The sequence below is a fragment of the Aythya marila genome (genome assembly GCF_965140915.1).
Source record: "Aythya marila genome assembly, chromosome: 20".
Lineage (NCBI taxonomy): Eukaryota > Metazoa > Chordata > Aves > Anseriformes > Anatidae > Aythya > Aythya marila.
This window is the reverse complement of record NC_139061.1, coordinates 4,059,162-4,075,775: the sequence shown is the minus strand read 5'-3', so window position 1 is coordinate 4,075,775 and position 16,614 is coordinate 4,059,162.

The window sequence follows — 16,614 nt, the reverse complement described above, 5'->3', positions numbered from 1 at the left end:
ACCCCCCGGGTGTTTTGCTGACCCTACTGAGAACTATATTTAAATGTGCAATTTCCTGGCTGGCTAGGCTCATTTGCAGTCCCTTCCCCCAGATGCCTGTGCACGTCTGGCCCTGAATCCACTTAGCTTCCACCAGCCTTTAAATCAAAGGAATTAAGAAAACCGTATAATTAAAACCCTTCACTTTATTTTTCTTGTATCGTTATTATATGCCTAAATACTTCTAATTCTCATGCCCTCTGGTAGGTGAGCTTGAAAAAGGCTAGAAAAATGACAAGTTTCTAAGCAGACAAGAAGGTAGCCAGAACAAACAGCTTGACAGGAGAGAGACTGCTCAGAGCACGTGATTTAATGTGCTGCAGAGCCGGATGCAGGCCCTGCCTGGCACCGAGGGCAGGAGCAGCTGCTGCTCCCAGCATCTGCAGGAGGTGGTGCAGCCCAGCAACTGCCCGCTTGCTGCGTGAAGGAGCAGCTCCATCCACCCGGCTGTTCTGTGAGGAAGGTCCTTCCGTCAGCACCTGGTGCTCCACGTGCCCAGGAGGCGTTGGGGTTGCTCTTTTCAGAGAGGTCTAAAGACAAGAGGCCCAGGGAGCGCAGCCCCTTGGGGGCATGCCCTCAGTCTCTTCAGAGCTCCCCAGGCAGCCTCTTCCACACCTCCTCCTGCTCAGCAGTCTCTGCTCCAGCCCCTGGCTGCCTGCCTGCATGCAGGGGCTGCTCAGGAAGCCTTTGGCTCTGGTGAGCCTCCAGAGGTCTCTCTAGCTGGATGGCAGCGTTGGGAAGGGCAGGAAGAACCAGGCCCTGCAAGGTCAGAGGCCATCAAAAGAGTCCTTCAGCCTCAGCTCTGTCTGACTGTAGGTGTCTCCGCCTGGAACACTGGAGCTCCCAGCTGCCAACATGGCTCATCCCGGGAGATACCAGGGCTGAGGAAGGGTTCAGAAGGCTTTGGAGAAGACAAATTGATGCTGAAAAGCCACTCCAACAGCAGTAAGCAAGCTGTGGCTGGGATGACCTTGCTACAAGGTGCTCCCTGCAGAGATCCGAGCAGGCTGCTGGCGAGTGCAGGCCCTGTGCCTGCTCCTGCCACCCGCAGGGGCTTCCCTCGGGCCCCCGCAGCAAGGCCAAGCTGCTGGGGAGCGGAGCTGGAAGGGTCCCGGGCTGCCTGCTGGGAATGACAGGCTGCCTGGGCACCGAGCAGCCCCCATGGGGGGGACAGACACTGCAGAGGGCTCAGAGCAGTGCCCTTGTCTGCTGAGACAGCTCCCCTGCAGGCAGAGAGCCAGCCAAAATAAACGCATTAAAGCAGAGTGATGCAAGCCTCTTCAGTGCCTCTTCCCCACAGCCTTCCTTCAGAGGGGAGCAGCTACACACGGACAGAGCTCTCTGCTGCCAGACTTGCAAAAAGCCATCAGCTAGGAAGGACGCAGGCCCCAGGAGATGAACTGAGCCATCCTCTCCCCTTGCATGCAGCCGCACTGACAGCTTGCAAAGGAACTGCAGAGCTCCTGAACGGGCTAGAAACCAGTTTAATGGTGAAGTGTCAGCACATTTCTAGGTTAATAAAACCGGAGGCATGGGAAGAGAGGGAAAGGAGACTCGCTGTCTTAGAGGCTGGAATGCATTTCACAGCAAGAGAACGTTTCAAGGCAAGGAAGTATTTCTTCATAGCTGAAGAACTCCAAATATGAAGGATTCTGAAAGGTTTCCTTTCCTCCACTAGCTCCTAATGGACTGAGCACTTTGCCGAAGCCACAACACACCTCAGCGAACCCAGGTATTAGTACCCAGCTCACACCAGAAATGCAAAAACACCTCAGCACTGCAGCCACACCACCCATTTCTGCTTTTCCACTCTGACCTGCCTCGGCCTGCAAGGGCCAGGCCCCCTCTGGGAGCAGAGGGAAGGGGCTTCCCGGGGAGCTGGGCAGGCGCTGAGCCAAGCAGCCCAGCAACACGCTGCCCTGGGGCCAAACCGGACACATTACTGCTAACAACCAGCCCCAGGCCCCGTGTCCTTAGAGCACACGGGTCATTAACTCGGATTTGGAGGCTGGTTCCACTGCTGGGGGCATTTCAAGCCCAGTTACACCTCTGCCTCATGCTCTACCAAGACAACGCTGGTCCCCACAGGGCTCTTAGCACTGGTCCCTTTATGCTCCTAGCACAAGAAGCCACGAGGCAAGCAGACAGGTGATTGAAGAGCATGGAGAAAGCAGCGCTGGCTTTACTCACTCATTCGGTGGCCAGGAGCAGGTGCTACAGCAGAACCAGCTCCCCCAGGTGAGGTGTGATCACACACTGCCCTTCCCCACCTGCGATTATCGTCCTGGATGGCCACTTTTCTGTTCCTTTGAAGCAGCAAAGCGAAGGCTCAGATCCCTACAAAGAAGGCCAGCCCCGCTCTGCAGCCTGACATCAATCAGCCCATCTGGCAGTAAGGAATGAACTCCTGCAATCGCTATGAATAAGTCATGCCTCTTCACTACTGCTTCAAGGCAAATTGCAAGCACTGCTCCCATCAATACTGCATGAGAAAGGAGAAGGCAGAAGCCTGATTAGAGTATGGAAACATGCGGGAAGAGATGCCTGATCTCTGATGTGCGGTGCACAGCAGTGACGCGGCCTGATTTGCCAGCTGAAAGCACCGAGGCTCACGAACACCACCACACAACAAAGGCAGGCAAAGCCCACACGGCACCTTTACATGCTCTGGGCTGACCTGCACTTCCAGAGGGAAAGCTGCAGCCCTCCCACGTTTGCATGAAGCCTTCCCCTCTCCTCACATGCTCCCACTTCCCCAGCCTCTCCTCAGCCAGCGCTGTGCACACGAGGCAAGCCGAGCCAGAGGTGTCGTTCTCACAGCTCCACCAAGTGCTCCCAACACGTGCAGTGACCCCAGAACCCCATCTGCAGGCAGAGGCACACGTTCCTGGTCCCTCTGCATTCAGCAAGGCCCAAAGCATCCCATCAGCCACAGGAAAACATCAAGAGCTCAGTGGATGAGCCTTCCGTCTTCATACTGCCACTTGCTGTAGGCACACAGCGCCAGAGGGGAGCACAAACACCGTCACAGCACTGCCCAGCCTGCAGGACCAGCGCCAGGTGAGGGAGCGCAGCATGGGGACCTGACTTGTCCATAGGCAGGGGGCCTGTAAGCATCTGTCTCTGGCCACATTTTCAGCTTGCTTGATCACTTTGGCACAGCTCTGCCTTCTGCATCACTATTATCCAACACCAGTTCGTACTCCTTTCCCCCCAGTTCTTCCACACCAGTCTGCAGCCATCCATAGGAGACAGGGAGGTGAGCTCTGAAGCAGCAGATCACTTTTCCAGGGCACTACTTGACACCCGTTAGGGACAAATCCATCTCCTTGTGTTACATCCGTGGCTTTTCACATGCTGCAACATGGAAGCCTCCTTCCCTCGTGGAGCTGTGATCCATCCTCAGACGACATCCATTCCAGCTCCTAACAAGGAGGCAGCTCACACGACTTCCATCTCCCTGCCCACAAAAAGACCAGGCCCCGTGTGCTAGGGTGGTGCGAGGGGCAGGGAGGGCTTGGAGGCAGACACCCAGCACAGAGCAGCAGCTGCAGAGCCCCCTCTGGTAGGGCTCCCTTTGAGCATCCCGATTGCTGAGCCCATCAGAGCAGCAGGGCAGGCTAAGCCCGGTGACGTCCCCGTGTTCCCACTGCCATGGTGCGGAAGCACAAAGGCAGGAGCTAGTTTGGAGCACATTAACAGAGCTGGACACAGCAACAGAACAGCATGGGGCTGGTAACACAGCCAGCCGCAGGTGAGTGCACACGCACACAGCGCTCTGCAAAGACACCCTGGCACAATTTTCCCTGCTGCTGCCCCATTCCTCTGCTTTAGCTATTGCAGCTGTGACAACCTGCAACCGGGGGCTTCAGCAGGCTGTGCCCAAGCTACCTGCATAAAAGCAGGTGGAAAACCTGTCCTCACCAGCTCTGCCATGTTGTTAGGGCTCACTTCTGTTTGTTAGAACAGAAACCCAGCCACTACCTAGAGGTGGGAGAGGGAAGGGGACGCCCATGGTAAAGTCTTTCCTTATCATGACTAGGAGGGCTCAACGGTCCGAGTTGCTAAATATGCCACAAAACATGCAGGGCAAAACCAAACTAAACTATAGGGTTACTGATCCCTTTGCTGCACTCACAAGACTGCAAGGTAAAGTTGTGAATGAGCTCTGCACCACAGGTATAACCACAGCCCAGCAGCAGCTGACTGCCGAGCACTGCTCCAATGCAGCACCAAGCTGCAGGTGCAGGGACTGCAGCCCAGGGCACGACCTGACCCTCCTGGGTATGACTGACGGGCCCCACAGCCACCAGCAGCTGTGAATCCAGCACTAACACATCCTCAGAAGGTGTTATTCAGCCTGGGCCTCCACAGCACATCTTTATTCCTTGTTCCCACCCCAGCTGAGCCCCTCATGCCCGCTCCGTTTAACACCCTCACTATGTACTCGGCACTCGGGTCTACCTGTGAGCTGGGGCTTTGTGTTACCAGGGAAATCTGCAGCAAAGAGAAACCGATTCAGTCTTCTGTGTTAATTTAATATCCTACGAACCAGACCAGCCCTCTCCAGTTCAGAGCTTTGTGGATCTGCAGGACTTGCTTTTATTTAGCATACCTAGAGCTCAACAGCCGCAGCAGAAATCAGCGTAAAGCAAAAGCACCAGAGGCAAGACTTTTTCCCTCTGAAGCTGAATAAAATGTTATCTGCACAGCTATGCAGAGCCAGGAGTCTTGTTGTGTACAGTTTAAGACAGACCAAACAGTCCTCCGAAACATGCCATCAGTGCTTTGTCAAACAGTTATGGAGTCACTCGGCTGAAAACACCAGCCAGCCAAACCCAGAAACACGCACAGAAGGGTTCTGGAGCTGTCCTCATCCTCCCACCTCAGCACACAGCTCTGTGCTTCCCACCAGTAAAGGCACTTCCACCCCACCCCGCAGAGAGGGCTCCTGCTGAGAGCCCAGGCTCTGCTGCCGGCCGAAAAGGATGGGACGGGATCCTCCTGGCTGACAGGAATGAGAGCAAGTGGAGGCTGCCAGGGAAGGCGACTGCAGAAAGGAGCAAAGAAATTAGGCAGTGAGCTTGGCACACTGCTGCCACTGAGCTCTAGGATCAGCAGAACTGAGGGCTCGGTTTCTGGGCGTCCCCGCTTGGACGCTGCTGTGCTGAGAGCACAGCTTGGGAGCAGGAGGGAGGGGAAGGATGCCTCCGTCTCCAAAACGCATCGATTGAAGCGCTGCTCCAGCAGAGCGGCACGTCACAGCCTCACTGTTTATACTCACACCAGAATAATTAGAGCAGTCACTGTTAACTAGCTAACAACTTCACCATGAACTCCAAACAATGCTGAAGAATTAATCGCAACACTTCAGAGCCTTCCCTGCACACAGCCACCAGCCTGCAGAAAACACTGAAACTACCCCAGAGACAAGCAGGCTAAATTAATCCCACATGGCTTCTGGCAAAAAGAGATGTGTAGCTCTCTCAGAGGTACTCACCCTAAAATAATGCCTGCTCAGGGCAGCCACCCAACAGAAACAAGTTCTCAAGCAGCCACACCTTTATCACAAGGCATGACTCAGCTCATGAGCTGGCTTCCATCAAGGAATAAAATATAGGGATTTATTTTCAGCCAGGTCCACTCCCTAACCCAGCAGGTTTCTGCGATGCGAAGCTCCCAGCTGCCCTGGGACAGCCCTCCCTCTCAGGCTGCGCCCTCAGAAGGTTTGGACCTTTCAGGAGAACTTCCCCATCCAGGGACACGAGCACAGGGAAGCAATGAAATCATCCTCCAGTGTCGTGTACTTGACACTTATGACAAATATTTATACTTCTCCATCTGTTTCTGCCCATATCACTTATGCTAAAAATAAAGCTGAAGACTGTAATGGAACAGAAGAATGTTTCTTGTCTTGACCCACTAAGAAATGCAATCACCAAGTCCAGCCTGCAAAGCCCTAAGCAAGTTACGGATGCAAGTTATGAAGTGCTTGGCTGTACCCTGTCATTAATGGTAAACACTGTTAGATGACTGGATTTTTATAGGGTACAGGACAAAAAGGCTGGAAAACACCACCTCAGCAGCTGAAAACCAGGAAAATAGGAAAGTCTGTCAGACTTTCGGATGGATTTTTTGATAGCCTGAAGTTTAATTCTGGAAAAAAAGATGTTACCCCTGTTAATTCATAGCAGCCCTGGAAGCAAGGCAGAAGCCTCCCCCAGCAGCCTTCAGGGTCCTCCTGCTTTCCCACATCTCTGGTGTCATCTCCTACACCCTGTGCCTGTCACCTGCTGACTTCTCCCCCAGCCCAGCAGCAGGGCCCCCAGGTGCAGGACGGGCAGCTCCGGGGCTGAAGCCCGATGCACCTGGTGGCACAGGGCAGGCTGCACAGCTCCATTTCTTGATCATTCTGCAATAAATTCCAAAGGACCCTTCAGCATCCTGCTCTGGTGCAAGTGTTCCTCACTGGACACATCTTTCTGTGACCAAAGACTCAACCCTTAAAGCCACCACCCGTGGCTAACCACACAAGTCTCCTGGGTGCTGGCACACGGCCGCATGCCTACTGACACCACACGGAGCAGCACAGACCGCCCTCCCACATGTCTCTGAAGTCACTGCAGTTCCTTTCCACTGCTATCCTTCAGAACGGTGTCCTATCCCCATTTACCAGGATTTTCTTTTGAGCACTTCAGATGGTTTTCTCCAGACACGCTAAGCTTAACCAGCCTTAATTAAAGCAGCACGCTTGACGACGTGACTGTTTGGTACCCCTCATTTCTCCACTGCAGCCAGAGCTTTGGTGCTTTAGCTGCTGGGCTTCAGCTCTGCCACAAGGACGAAGTTATGTCAGCAGCTGCTCCTGCATGCTCCTCTCATCCTCACCACGTTTACAGCCGGATACTCCTCTCGTTTAACTGCAGGTTTGCTGCTGGTCACTCCCTGCACGTTGGAACAACTTGTCTTGAGAAGCAAGCGATGTCCTGCACTAAAACAGGACTGGAAATCGGAGAAAAGGGATTTGAAGCCATGAAGAAAAAAAGGTAAGTGGAAGGATTTGGGTGAGGGCTACTGCTACTCTTCCCAAGATACATCTGCTTTCCTATCTGTTAAGGCACACGCCGAGAACATTTTGCCTTACACTGGATTTCTATTCCACTTTCACACCGCCAACCCGAGCCTTGCTTTTGGCCTGTGCCTGACTGGGTAAGCTGCCTCCTCATGGCCCCTCAGCAAAGGCACAGAGGGACACCACAAGTCACACACCCCACAAGCTAAAGGGCACCAAAAACTACCCAGAAGCAGCATTTGCTCATCTGCCCTCACAGGTGTCAGGAAAGCTGCTACAACAGCCTGGTGCTGCCCAAAGCTGGCCTCTGGCACACTCTGTGCCCTCCTGCCCCTTGCCTGCTCCCCCTGCTCGGCTCTGTCTGCGTGCACAGCGGGGCCGTGCCACCTCACACACCAGAACCTGCCCCCCGCGTTCATCGGGGTTTCCAGCTGTGGAAGGCACCTTCCCAGGGCGGCCTAATTGCATGCATCGATTTCAGATGTTACCAAGCAAACTGCCTTGCACACCTCCAGCACAGGAACCATCCTCACACCAAGCACCCTGCTACCACGTGTCCCTTTCCCCCCACTAGCTCCAAACACCCTGCTTTGAACCAGATTTATCCTCTCAGAGACATGCTCTGGAGACCCAGCACACCCTGCTAACGGCCCTCAGGAGCCTTCCAGCTCCCCCAGCCTTTGTGGCAGCTTTTCCTGAAGCCTCTTACCACAGAAGTTCCTCCTTCCCCTGCTCCAGGTAGCGGTGAGTCTGCAAAGGTTCTCCTAAGGTCAGCACTGGTACCTCACAGAAGATCTGGCTGGCAGACAGCGATATTCCTTCCACAGCTCAAGAGGCTGGCACACACAGCCGGGGTAACACAACGTTCAGCAGCCTCAGGACACGCACCCCGACAGGCAGCACTCCAGCGAGCAGACTGAGCTGAAGCACAGGGGCACACTCAGCACGGTGCCACCTCTTCAAACCCAGCCAGTGTGTAAACCACACGACCTCTTGAGGTGACTGCTGCCCCAACTTCTTCCTCCAGCAACCACCGCTGCTCTGCTGCCCTTTGCAATACCTCCTCTGCTGCAGCAGGACCGGAGTTATGCCAGGGCTAGCAGCAGCTCTCAAACTGCAAGGGAGACCAGCACCCACACAGATGCTAGGGGAGAGAAAGGATCTCCACAACATCCATCACAGGGCTGCGATGGTGCACTGCGAAGGGGAGATGAGCTGAAAAATATTTGTCCAGTGTCTGGGCCAGCACTGCACTCAGACCTCCTCAGGTCTGCAGTACTACCCCACTGCTCCCTGCCCAGCTCCATCAGCTGATGCCAAAGCAAAACACGCAAAAAAATAAACAACCAGATAAGCTGCTCCCCACCCAGAGCCTCCTGTCTCCTTATGCAGAGAAGGTGAAGAGTGTCAGACCGTTCACAGACAGGCAGTGCCTACGCTGCTACTGCTGGCATGCTGAGAAGGACAAGAATTGCTTCTGCATCTGGTGTACAATGCTTATCGATGAAGACACACGTCCCACAGCTTTCTCAAGAAAAATGAAACCTCTCGAGGACCCCCCCACCCCCCAGCATATCACAGATGTTCTTCCTCTTAGAGGAAAGGGGGTGTTTGGTTGAGGTTTGTGGACACACAGGCAGAATTCAATATGCTTGCACTCACCGAGCTGGCAGCTGCTGCAGACCGTACTCGCTGCAGGGTGGCACGCAGCCTCGCGGGGACCCCTCCTCCGCCGTTCTCTCATCCAGACCTAAAGAAAAACAACCTGAGACCCGTCCTTTGATCTCTGCAGAAGCATCTCGTTCAGAGATACAGGAGCTTGATAATATTTTATTAGCCTAGAAGAACAAAATAAAAAGACAGCTTCTGCGGGAGGAGGAAGCCCCCAGCCAAGCCCTGCACTGCAGGCTGAGATTCCCAACGTAGCTCTCCCACAGGAGCCCCTGGGGAAGAGAAATCCCCTACGCCCTTCCCAGCAAAGTAAAATTGGGCTTTGGAAAGCTGGTTAGCACAAGAACATTGTGACAGGCCAAGACATTAAGGGCTTAATGAACTCCTAAGTTAGGAAGGCGCTGGCTCTGAAACCCACAGCAGAAGTAAGGCACAAAGGAGTTCTGTGAAGCAGTGGGAGCGCCTCACCATCCTCTGGGGCAATGCTGGGACAGGGAAGGACACAGCTGCCCTGAGGGGTGCCCCAGAAGGGCTGGGCGAGCCTGGGGAACAGCTCTGCAGGGCCAGGAGCTGTCCTGCAAGATGTGTGTGCGTACCTGTGCCCAGCACGAAGCACACCAGCCTGTCAAGGAGACATCCCAAAAGCAAAGAGAAGAAACAGCCGGAGACAGCTCCGAACAGAAGCACCACAAGGCAGGGAATGCAGCTTGTCCCAAAACTATGACTGCCGGGACCCAGCAAAGGCCTCGGGCTCTGCTCTTCAGGCAGAAGAGATAACAGCAGATAAGGGCTCGCCTTATCTGGCAACAAGCCGCCCCACAGCCCGGCTGCGAGACCCCGGTGCCACCCCCCTTTACCTCAGGAGCCCCCCTCAGAGCCCCCCGCCGCCCTCCACAGCCCCCCGCTGAGGAGACCCGCGGCTCCCCGCCTTCCCCCGGCCTCTGGGGAGGGAAAAAAAACCCCGAGGGGCTGCGGCTGGGGCCGAGGGGAGGCTGCCGGGGCGGCCCGAAGCGGCGACGACAGCGACGGCGACAGCGGCCCCGTCCCCTCCCGCGGGGCCCCCCAGCCCCGCCTGACAGGAGAGGGGAGAGCCCGCGCCGGGCGCGTGCCCGCCCTTCCCGCCCAGCCTCGTGCACGCGCGCGCTCACCTGCCCGCCGCAGCCCGGCGCCGCCCGCAGCTGCCGCCCGCAGCCCCCCGCCGGCACCGCGCCGCCCGCGCGCCCGCTCCCATTGGCTGGCGGCGGCCGCGCCTCCCGCCGGCCGTTGGCGGCGCCCTGAGGTGAGGCGAGGCGGGGCCGCCGCCCGCCCCGCGCGGCTCGGGGTGGGGGGAGTTTTGGGGCAAAAACACTCGTTTTTTTTTTGTCCCTCCTCCTTTATTTTTATTTTTTTGAAGTGTGGTGGTCGACCAGAAGCACGCCTGGGGTGGGGGGTGAGGACACCGGGTGGGGGAAGCCTGGCAGGGAGCGCATGGTCCCCGTGATCTGGGGGTGCTTCTTGCTCCAGGCTGAGGGACGGGCTGTGAGGCGGCAGAGCTGTGTGATTAATTAGTTAATTAAACGGTCTTCGTGTGCATTCTGACTCTGTGTGCTAATTGGCGGGGCGCACCGGGCACAAACCTGCAGGCAGCAGTGGGGACGGGCAGCGGGGCAGCTGCTCCCCGTGCTGGGTGCTCACAAGGGCGGGCTGTCACCCCAGGGTGCTGCCACAGGGACGCTGTCCCCCTCACCCCACAGTGTCCCTACAGCCACATGTCCCCTCAGCCAGGCTCCAGAGCGCTAGCAGCCAGCCCTGACCACGTATGCGCTTTCTGAAGTTTTATGGCAACGGATAGAAACACTCGCTGCACATCAACAGATTCCACTCGAGGAGTCCCTGCAAGCAGATGCCGTCATTTCATGACTCACGTTTTGGCTCTATTTCCATCCCCGCACAGCTCTCTCTTACCTACTTGGCCCTGGGTGCCTGAGTCGAGGGGTTCCCCCTGCAGCCAGCCATGAGGTGCGATTCTTGCAGGACTGGTGATGCCGAAACTGTGCCCAGTGACTTGTGGCTGGGCTCTGCTGTGACCCCATTCACAGCCAGTGTCCCCACCAGGAGATCTTGGCTTCAGCCTGAGAGCAGGAGTTGGATTAAATCCTCGCCCTGACTCAACCTGTGGCACACTGCTGCTCCTTCCTGCTGTGACAAGCGGATGGAAAAGTCCTGCCCTTACTTCCAGTGGGTTTCAAATAACTCTCTGCTTTGGAAACAAATTAACTTATTAACAACTGTTTCATATTGCAAAATAACTCAACATGTTAATAATACAGCTTGTGGTTTACTATAAACTTCTTGTTTCCCATTCCAAAAAGACCTTAGTCAGGTTGTCTTCATAGTGTTTAGAGAAGAACCAAAATGTATTTAAGGCACAAAATCACTAAAACACCAAAATTCTCTGCAAGTTGTGCAATGACCATGAACTTTTTCCCTTACTCATTCTGTGGATACATGTCTTTAGTCAGACATACCCTATAGCAACTTACTGTATGCATCGAAGTCTTGCATTTTCTGCAGAAATGTGCTTTGTCACCCTGGTAGACCACGTGCAGCTGAGCAGAGAACTACGGATGAATATGTTTGTCTGGGGTTAATGCCCTTTCACTTTACTACCTAAAATATTTATCAGATCTGCCAATATGCAGTCAAAATATTTTGAGCTGAAATGTTTTGATTTTCCCTTGGAACCTCGGAGAGCTTATTTGCCTACTATTAATCTTTAAATTGGCTTGTTGGCAATTTTAATGGATCCCATTATATGACCACAACTTTCTCTGCCCTCTTATTTATTTTGAAAAAACAATCAAACAAAACCAGGCTGTTTTCTCTTTATCCAGCAAGCTAGAAGGTGAGCGCATGCATGGTTGCAAGCTTGATTATTAGAGAATTCATACATTCAGCTAAATGATCCCTGTGTTAGAAACCTAGGAAGGATCATCAGGGAGAAAATCCAGTGGAGCTGATCCCCCATGAGCCAGAAACACTGGGGCAGAGAAGGGCTTTGGGATCTTGTGGACAGCAGCGTGATGTGAATGAGAGGAAGGTGGTAGGGCTGACATTTTACAGTGACCATCAAATATCTTTTTGATTTTGCTAGTTTTTACTATTGGCAATTTGAGGGTTTGTCCCTTTCAAGGTATTTTATTTATAGTTCTGCCAGTGTTTCTGTGGTTTCATGTCTTTAAATATTATTGGGTCCAGTCTTGCACTTCAGGTACACAATTCCTTTCTACAGCAAACACAACAAAGAAACAGAACCAAAAATATAAACGATGCATCGAGGGCATGGTTACCAAAGGAAAGCGGTAGGGACAGTTTCTCCACCCTTGGATAGATCACTGGCATCTGGAAATACATTTTCTTTTCCTTTTCCATGCAGAAGGCCCATCTGACAGAAATAAGGAAGCAAGACAATTCTAGGACCTGCTTTCAACAGTAAAGCCTGGCACAAAAGGCTGCCAGCATTTTGTGCTGCCCTCCCAGGCCATGTTTGCTCTCTGCATGAAGCAGTGGAGCCTCATTTTGGGTAAAACCAGAAGCCCTGACTGCTTCTGTGGTGGTCTTGAGCAGAAGGTGCTCAAGGTCATGTCCAACAGGAGCCGTGCAGGGCAGCACAGACCTGCTGTAAGGGGGTGCAGCAGCCTGCAGGGCTTTGCCGAGATGCCAGCTGGGTCCCAGGGTCAGGGTAGGAACGAAGGCATCCTTGTAGCAATTTGGGGTCCAGGTAGGTGTGGTGCTGTGCCCTTTGAGGAAGGCAGCAGTTTCAGGATCATGCTGAAGAGCATTATCAGTCCCTCAGCGCCTCAGGTCTGCCCTTGCACAAAGAGCAGAGGCAGGGCTCATGGGGCTGCCTGGGGACAAAGCTTCGCCGGCTTCACATCCAAATCCTGGCACTTTCTTGTTCCAAATCACCTAGAAGCATGAAAAAAGGCCCATACAGCGATGACACCCACCTCTCATAAGGCCTTGCAGGGTCCCATGCACACTCAGTCACACAGCTGGGTTTCATCCCTGGCATCCCGCTCTGATGGGACAAAGCCCCACAAGGCACTTGGCCAGGGCCCTGCTGTGTCCTGGGGCCTGAAATCCCCACACAGTGCACCCCCCGTGCCCCAGGCAAAGGCTGATCTCTGCTTTTCTTGAGCAATGAAACTTTCAGCCTCCGGCTCTTCTTGTCATAAGCAGTGCCAAGAAGTGTTTTCAGGGGTTTCAGAGGTCATTTGGGCTGCTTCACTTCTAGCTTCGAGATGTCTGGATGATGATGTTTGGGAAGTGCTGAGGATTGTCCCCTAAAGACCTGTCTCCTTTAACATCAGTCAGCTTAAATCACCAGGGATGTCTGAAACAGTTTTAGCACCAACATCGGGGGTTGAAACTATTGCCTCTGGCAAAGACTGCCAGCACTTGACCTGATGCAGTAACCTGGTTAACAAAGCTCAGTCCCAGACTGCTGATTCTCCCAGAAAACAAAACCCACGTACCTCAGTTTCCTTTCCATAAGAGACAAGTGATTGCTCTGCAAAGCACTGATGATCAGTGCAAAGAGTCCTAAATAATGTTTATCTGATGCTTACACCAGGATGGCTGTAACAAGGTTAAAATAAAACTTTGGTGTTTCTGCTCAATGGTGTCTGGGGGTGCGCGGTTGGCATTTAGTATTTCCCACGTGTTTTCTGGGTGCGGGGCCTGGAGGGGTGGTTAACCTGTCCTTGAGCTGCAGACACGAGAGGGAGACTTTACATTTCCCCAGACATTTCACAGGTGTGCTGAGGTAGAAAAAAATGTTGCATTTCTTTTAAGAACAGCTTGGGCCAAACGTCTTTGAGGTGCCGCAGCAGTGAGCAGGATCCGTGCTGGTGCCAGCAGCAGAGCTCTGCGAGCTGCGGCCATCCTGATGCACCACTGCTAAAGAGCTGCTCGGCCGACTTCACAGTTGCTATATTCAGAATCCATTTGGCCACTTTTGACTTTTACGCTTTCTAAAAGAAGGCAATAAAGCAATTAGGAATAGATAAGAGAAGGAGAGAGCACTCCACCAAAGAAAGCGAAAGAAAATAGCGTGGCGTAATTAGTACAGCGGAGCTGGCAGCAGCGAAAATGAGCTGTAATAACTGTAGTGTGGCTGGCAGTGGGGCTGCAGGATGCCCTGCACATGTCCAACATGGTGATGGCAGAGAGGGACCTTTCCCCACACAGCATAATCTGGCCTGAGAATATGTGTTGTTGGGACAGAGGGAAATAAAATCATCAGTTAGTGCTGCCGGTCCTGTGCTTGTGTCAGCCGGGGGATTTATCCAGCTGAAAACACTCTCCCAAATCAAGAGGGAATGGGAATTAGTGTAACCAGAAAGGCAGGTGTGTTTTTTTTTAGGGAAAAATTCAAGAATGTCCTATCTGGAGGGCTGGGTTAAAAATAACCAGGAGCCCGCTCTGCCAGAGAAGGAATGAGCGCGCTTAGAGATAGCAGGGATTGTGGAGGAAGGGGCCGCCTCTTTTTTTAGTGTTAATCATTTTTAATTTGCATCGTTACGGTGTCTAGAAGCACCAGGTGGAAATCAGGGCCTCATTGTGCTGGGAATTGTGCGCAAACATCATGATTAAATGTTGCCAGCTCTGCAGAGGTTGCAATACCGTCCCTCATCTCTGCAGAATCACTAACCAGCACAATTATTGCAGAATAAGTTTTTCTGCAATTTCCCTTCCAGAATAGCTGTGCCACTTGATTTATGTCAGAGTAACCAAGCCCAAGGGGAGGAAAAGATAAATTTGTTGCAGGTCTGTCGCGTTAAGGGGTGTAGCTGATTAACCGTTACGGGCCCGGTCAGATTCAGGTTACTGAACCAGTCGGACATTCACCAAAAACACATTAACCGTCTGGGGGTCCAGTCAGACATTCACCAAAAACGCATTAACGGCCTGGGGGTCCGTTCAGACATTCACCAAAAACGCATTAACCATCTGGGGGTCCGTTCGGACATTCACCAAAAATGCATTAACCGCCTGGGGGTCTGGTTAGATTCAGAACACTGAACTATCACGGATAACCACCCTCACCCTCGTTGCACTCAATGAGAGTTATCACAATGCAATCAAGTATGGTTTATTACAGCAACAGATAATCAGGTTCTTTTGGATTGCCGGCGATAGTGACTGTCTGCAAAAGCAAGTAAGTATGCATAAAATACACAGGTGTTATAGGTGTTATAGGTGTTATAGATGTTATAGGTGTTATAGATGTTACAGGTGTTACAGATGTTATAGATGTTACAGGTGTTATAGATGTTATAGATGTTACAGGTGCGCAGCCTAGAAATAAACGCGTTAAAAGGATCAAAGACTCTATAGAGGTTTATAAGCAAGTATTCAGATCTCACCCAAAGGCGTCCCAATGGGGGGGGAAGAGAGGCTCAGCCCGTCGACTGATCCCAAGAGTCAGGAGGTCCTAAGGATGTTGTCCTCGGGATGGTATCTCCCCTGACGGTGGTATCTTCCCTAACATCCCCTTTCTCTTGGGCCAATTTATATTATTTTCTATCTTTTAGGTGGAGCTTGAGTGACTCTAGTCAAGCATATCTTAGTTATGATTGGTGTAAAGTTTTCCCGTCTCCGTTTAAAGTAATAGGCTCCGAGGAATTCAGAGCGCATGCTCAGTGAGGGGTGGTCGCACCTTGGAGGCGGGTAGCTTTTGGGATGGAGGTGTGTTTTGGTATTATAATGATATTATAATGAGCAAAAAGTACACTAGGGTACAGCATTTGTCAAAACATGACAGGTCTTTGGCTTAGGGTGGCAAAAAGTGCAGCTTTGTGCACAAGAACAATCGAGGTCCCATCTGATTACAGAGCCTAGCCGTGGTGTCTCCACTCCACTCTATGCTCCGTGCTGTTCCTTAGAGCTAGCACACCAAGTTTCCCCAGCGCGATAGCATCTAAGGCTGGGAGCCTAGGGAACGCTCAGATAAAGCAGTTATGCCCTACCCTGAAAGCCTCTTCAATGCTGTACCTTTTCCTTAAAAATGTGAATGTTAGTTTTATTTTCCTAGTTACTTCAGGCATTTACACCACAAGGTCCAACCTGGTAACCTTCACCAGTAATAATAACTGCTTGGAGGCAGAAGCTGCTCACCACGTCTCTGTTCACATTCAGAAATTATTTGCTTGCGTCTCGGCTTCCCTTTCTGTAACACGGGAGCAGCAGCACTGTACTCCTGGCTCAGGGGAGGCAGTGCTTAATTTGCTGAGGGTTACTTTTCTATTAGGACTTTTCTAATAGGTAAATGATGCTGTAAAATCCCAAACTCAATTAAATAGAGTTTTAAATCAAACAAGCAAACACGCTCAATTGTCACAGCACAAATAGGCAGCAACACAGCAGGCATTGAGGGGTCTTCACATGATGACCAAGTCCCGTTGGGTTTCTGTGATGTTGTGCTCGCTGCTCAGAGGTCAGAGATCTGCATGAGGCACTGGGCATGTTTTTACAGCTTCAAATGGCCAAATGGGTGCCAAGCACGGGAACTTTTATAAGAGCACCAGCAGGTCAGAACCGAGGGGCGAGGACGGTCCTGCCCCTGCTGCGGTCTGCGCTGAAACGCCTCCATGCCCCAAGCTGCCAGCACGCCGCAGGGAGCTGCTTTCACGGGACAACCTGAAACCTCTCATCACTTCCATTTTTCAGCACTTAACATCTGCAGACCTCTAACTATTCCCTACAATCCTGCATTCAGCTATTTGCCATGGGTTTTACCAAACTGAAAGGCAACAGGAGAAGGGGCTGGGAGCTGCAGTGCTCAGCAG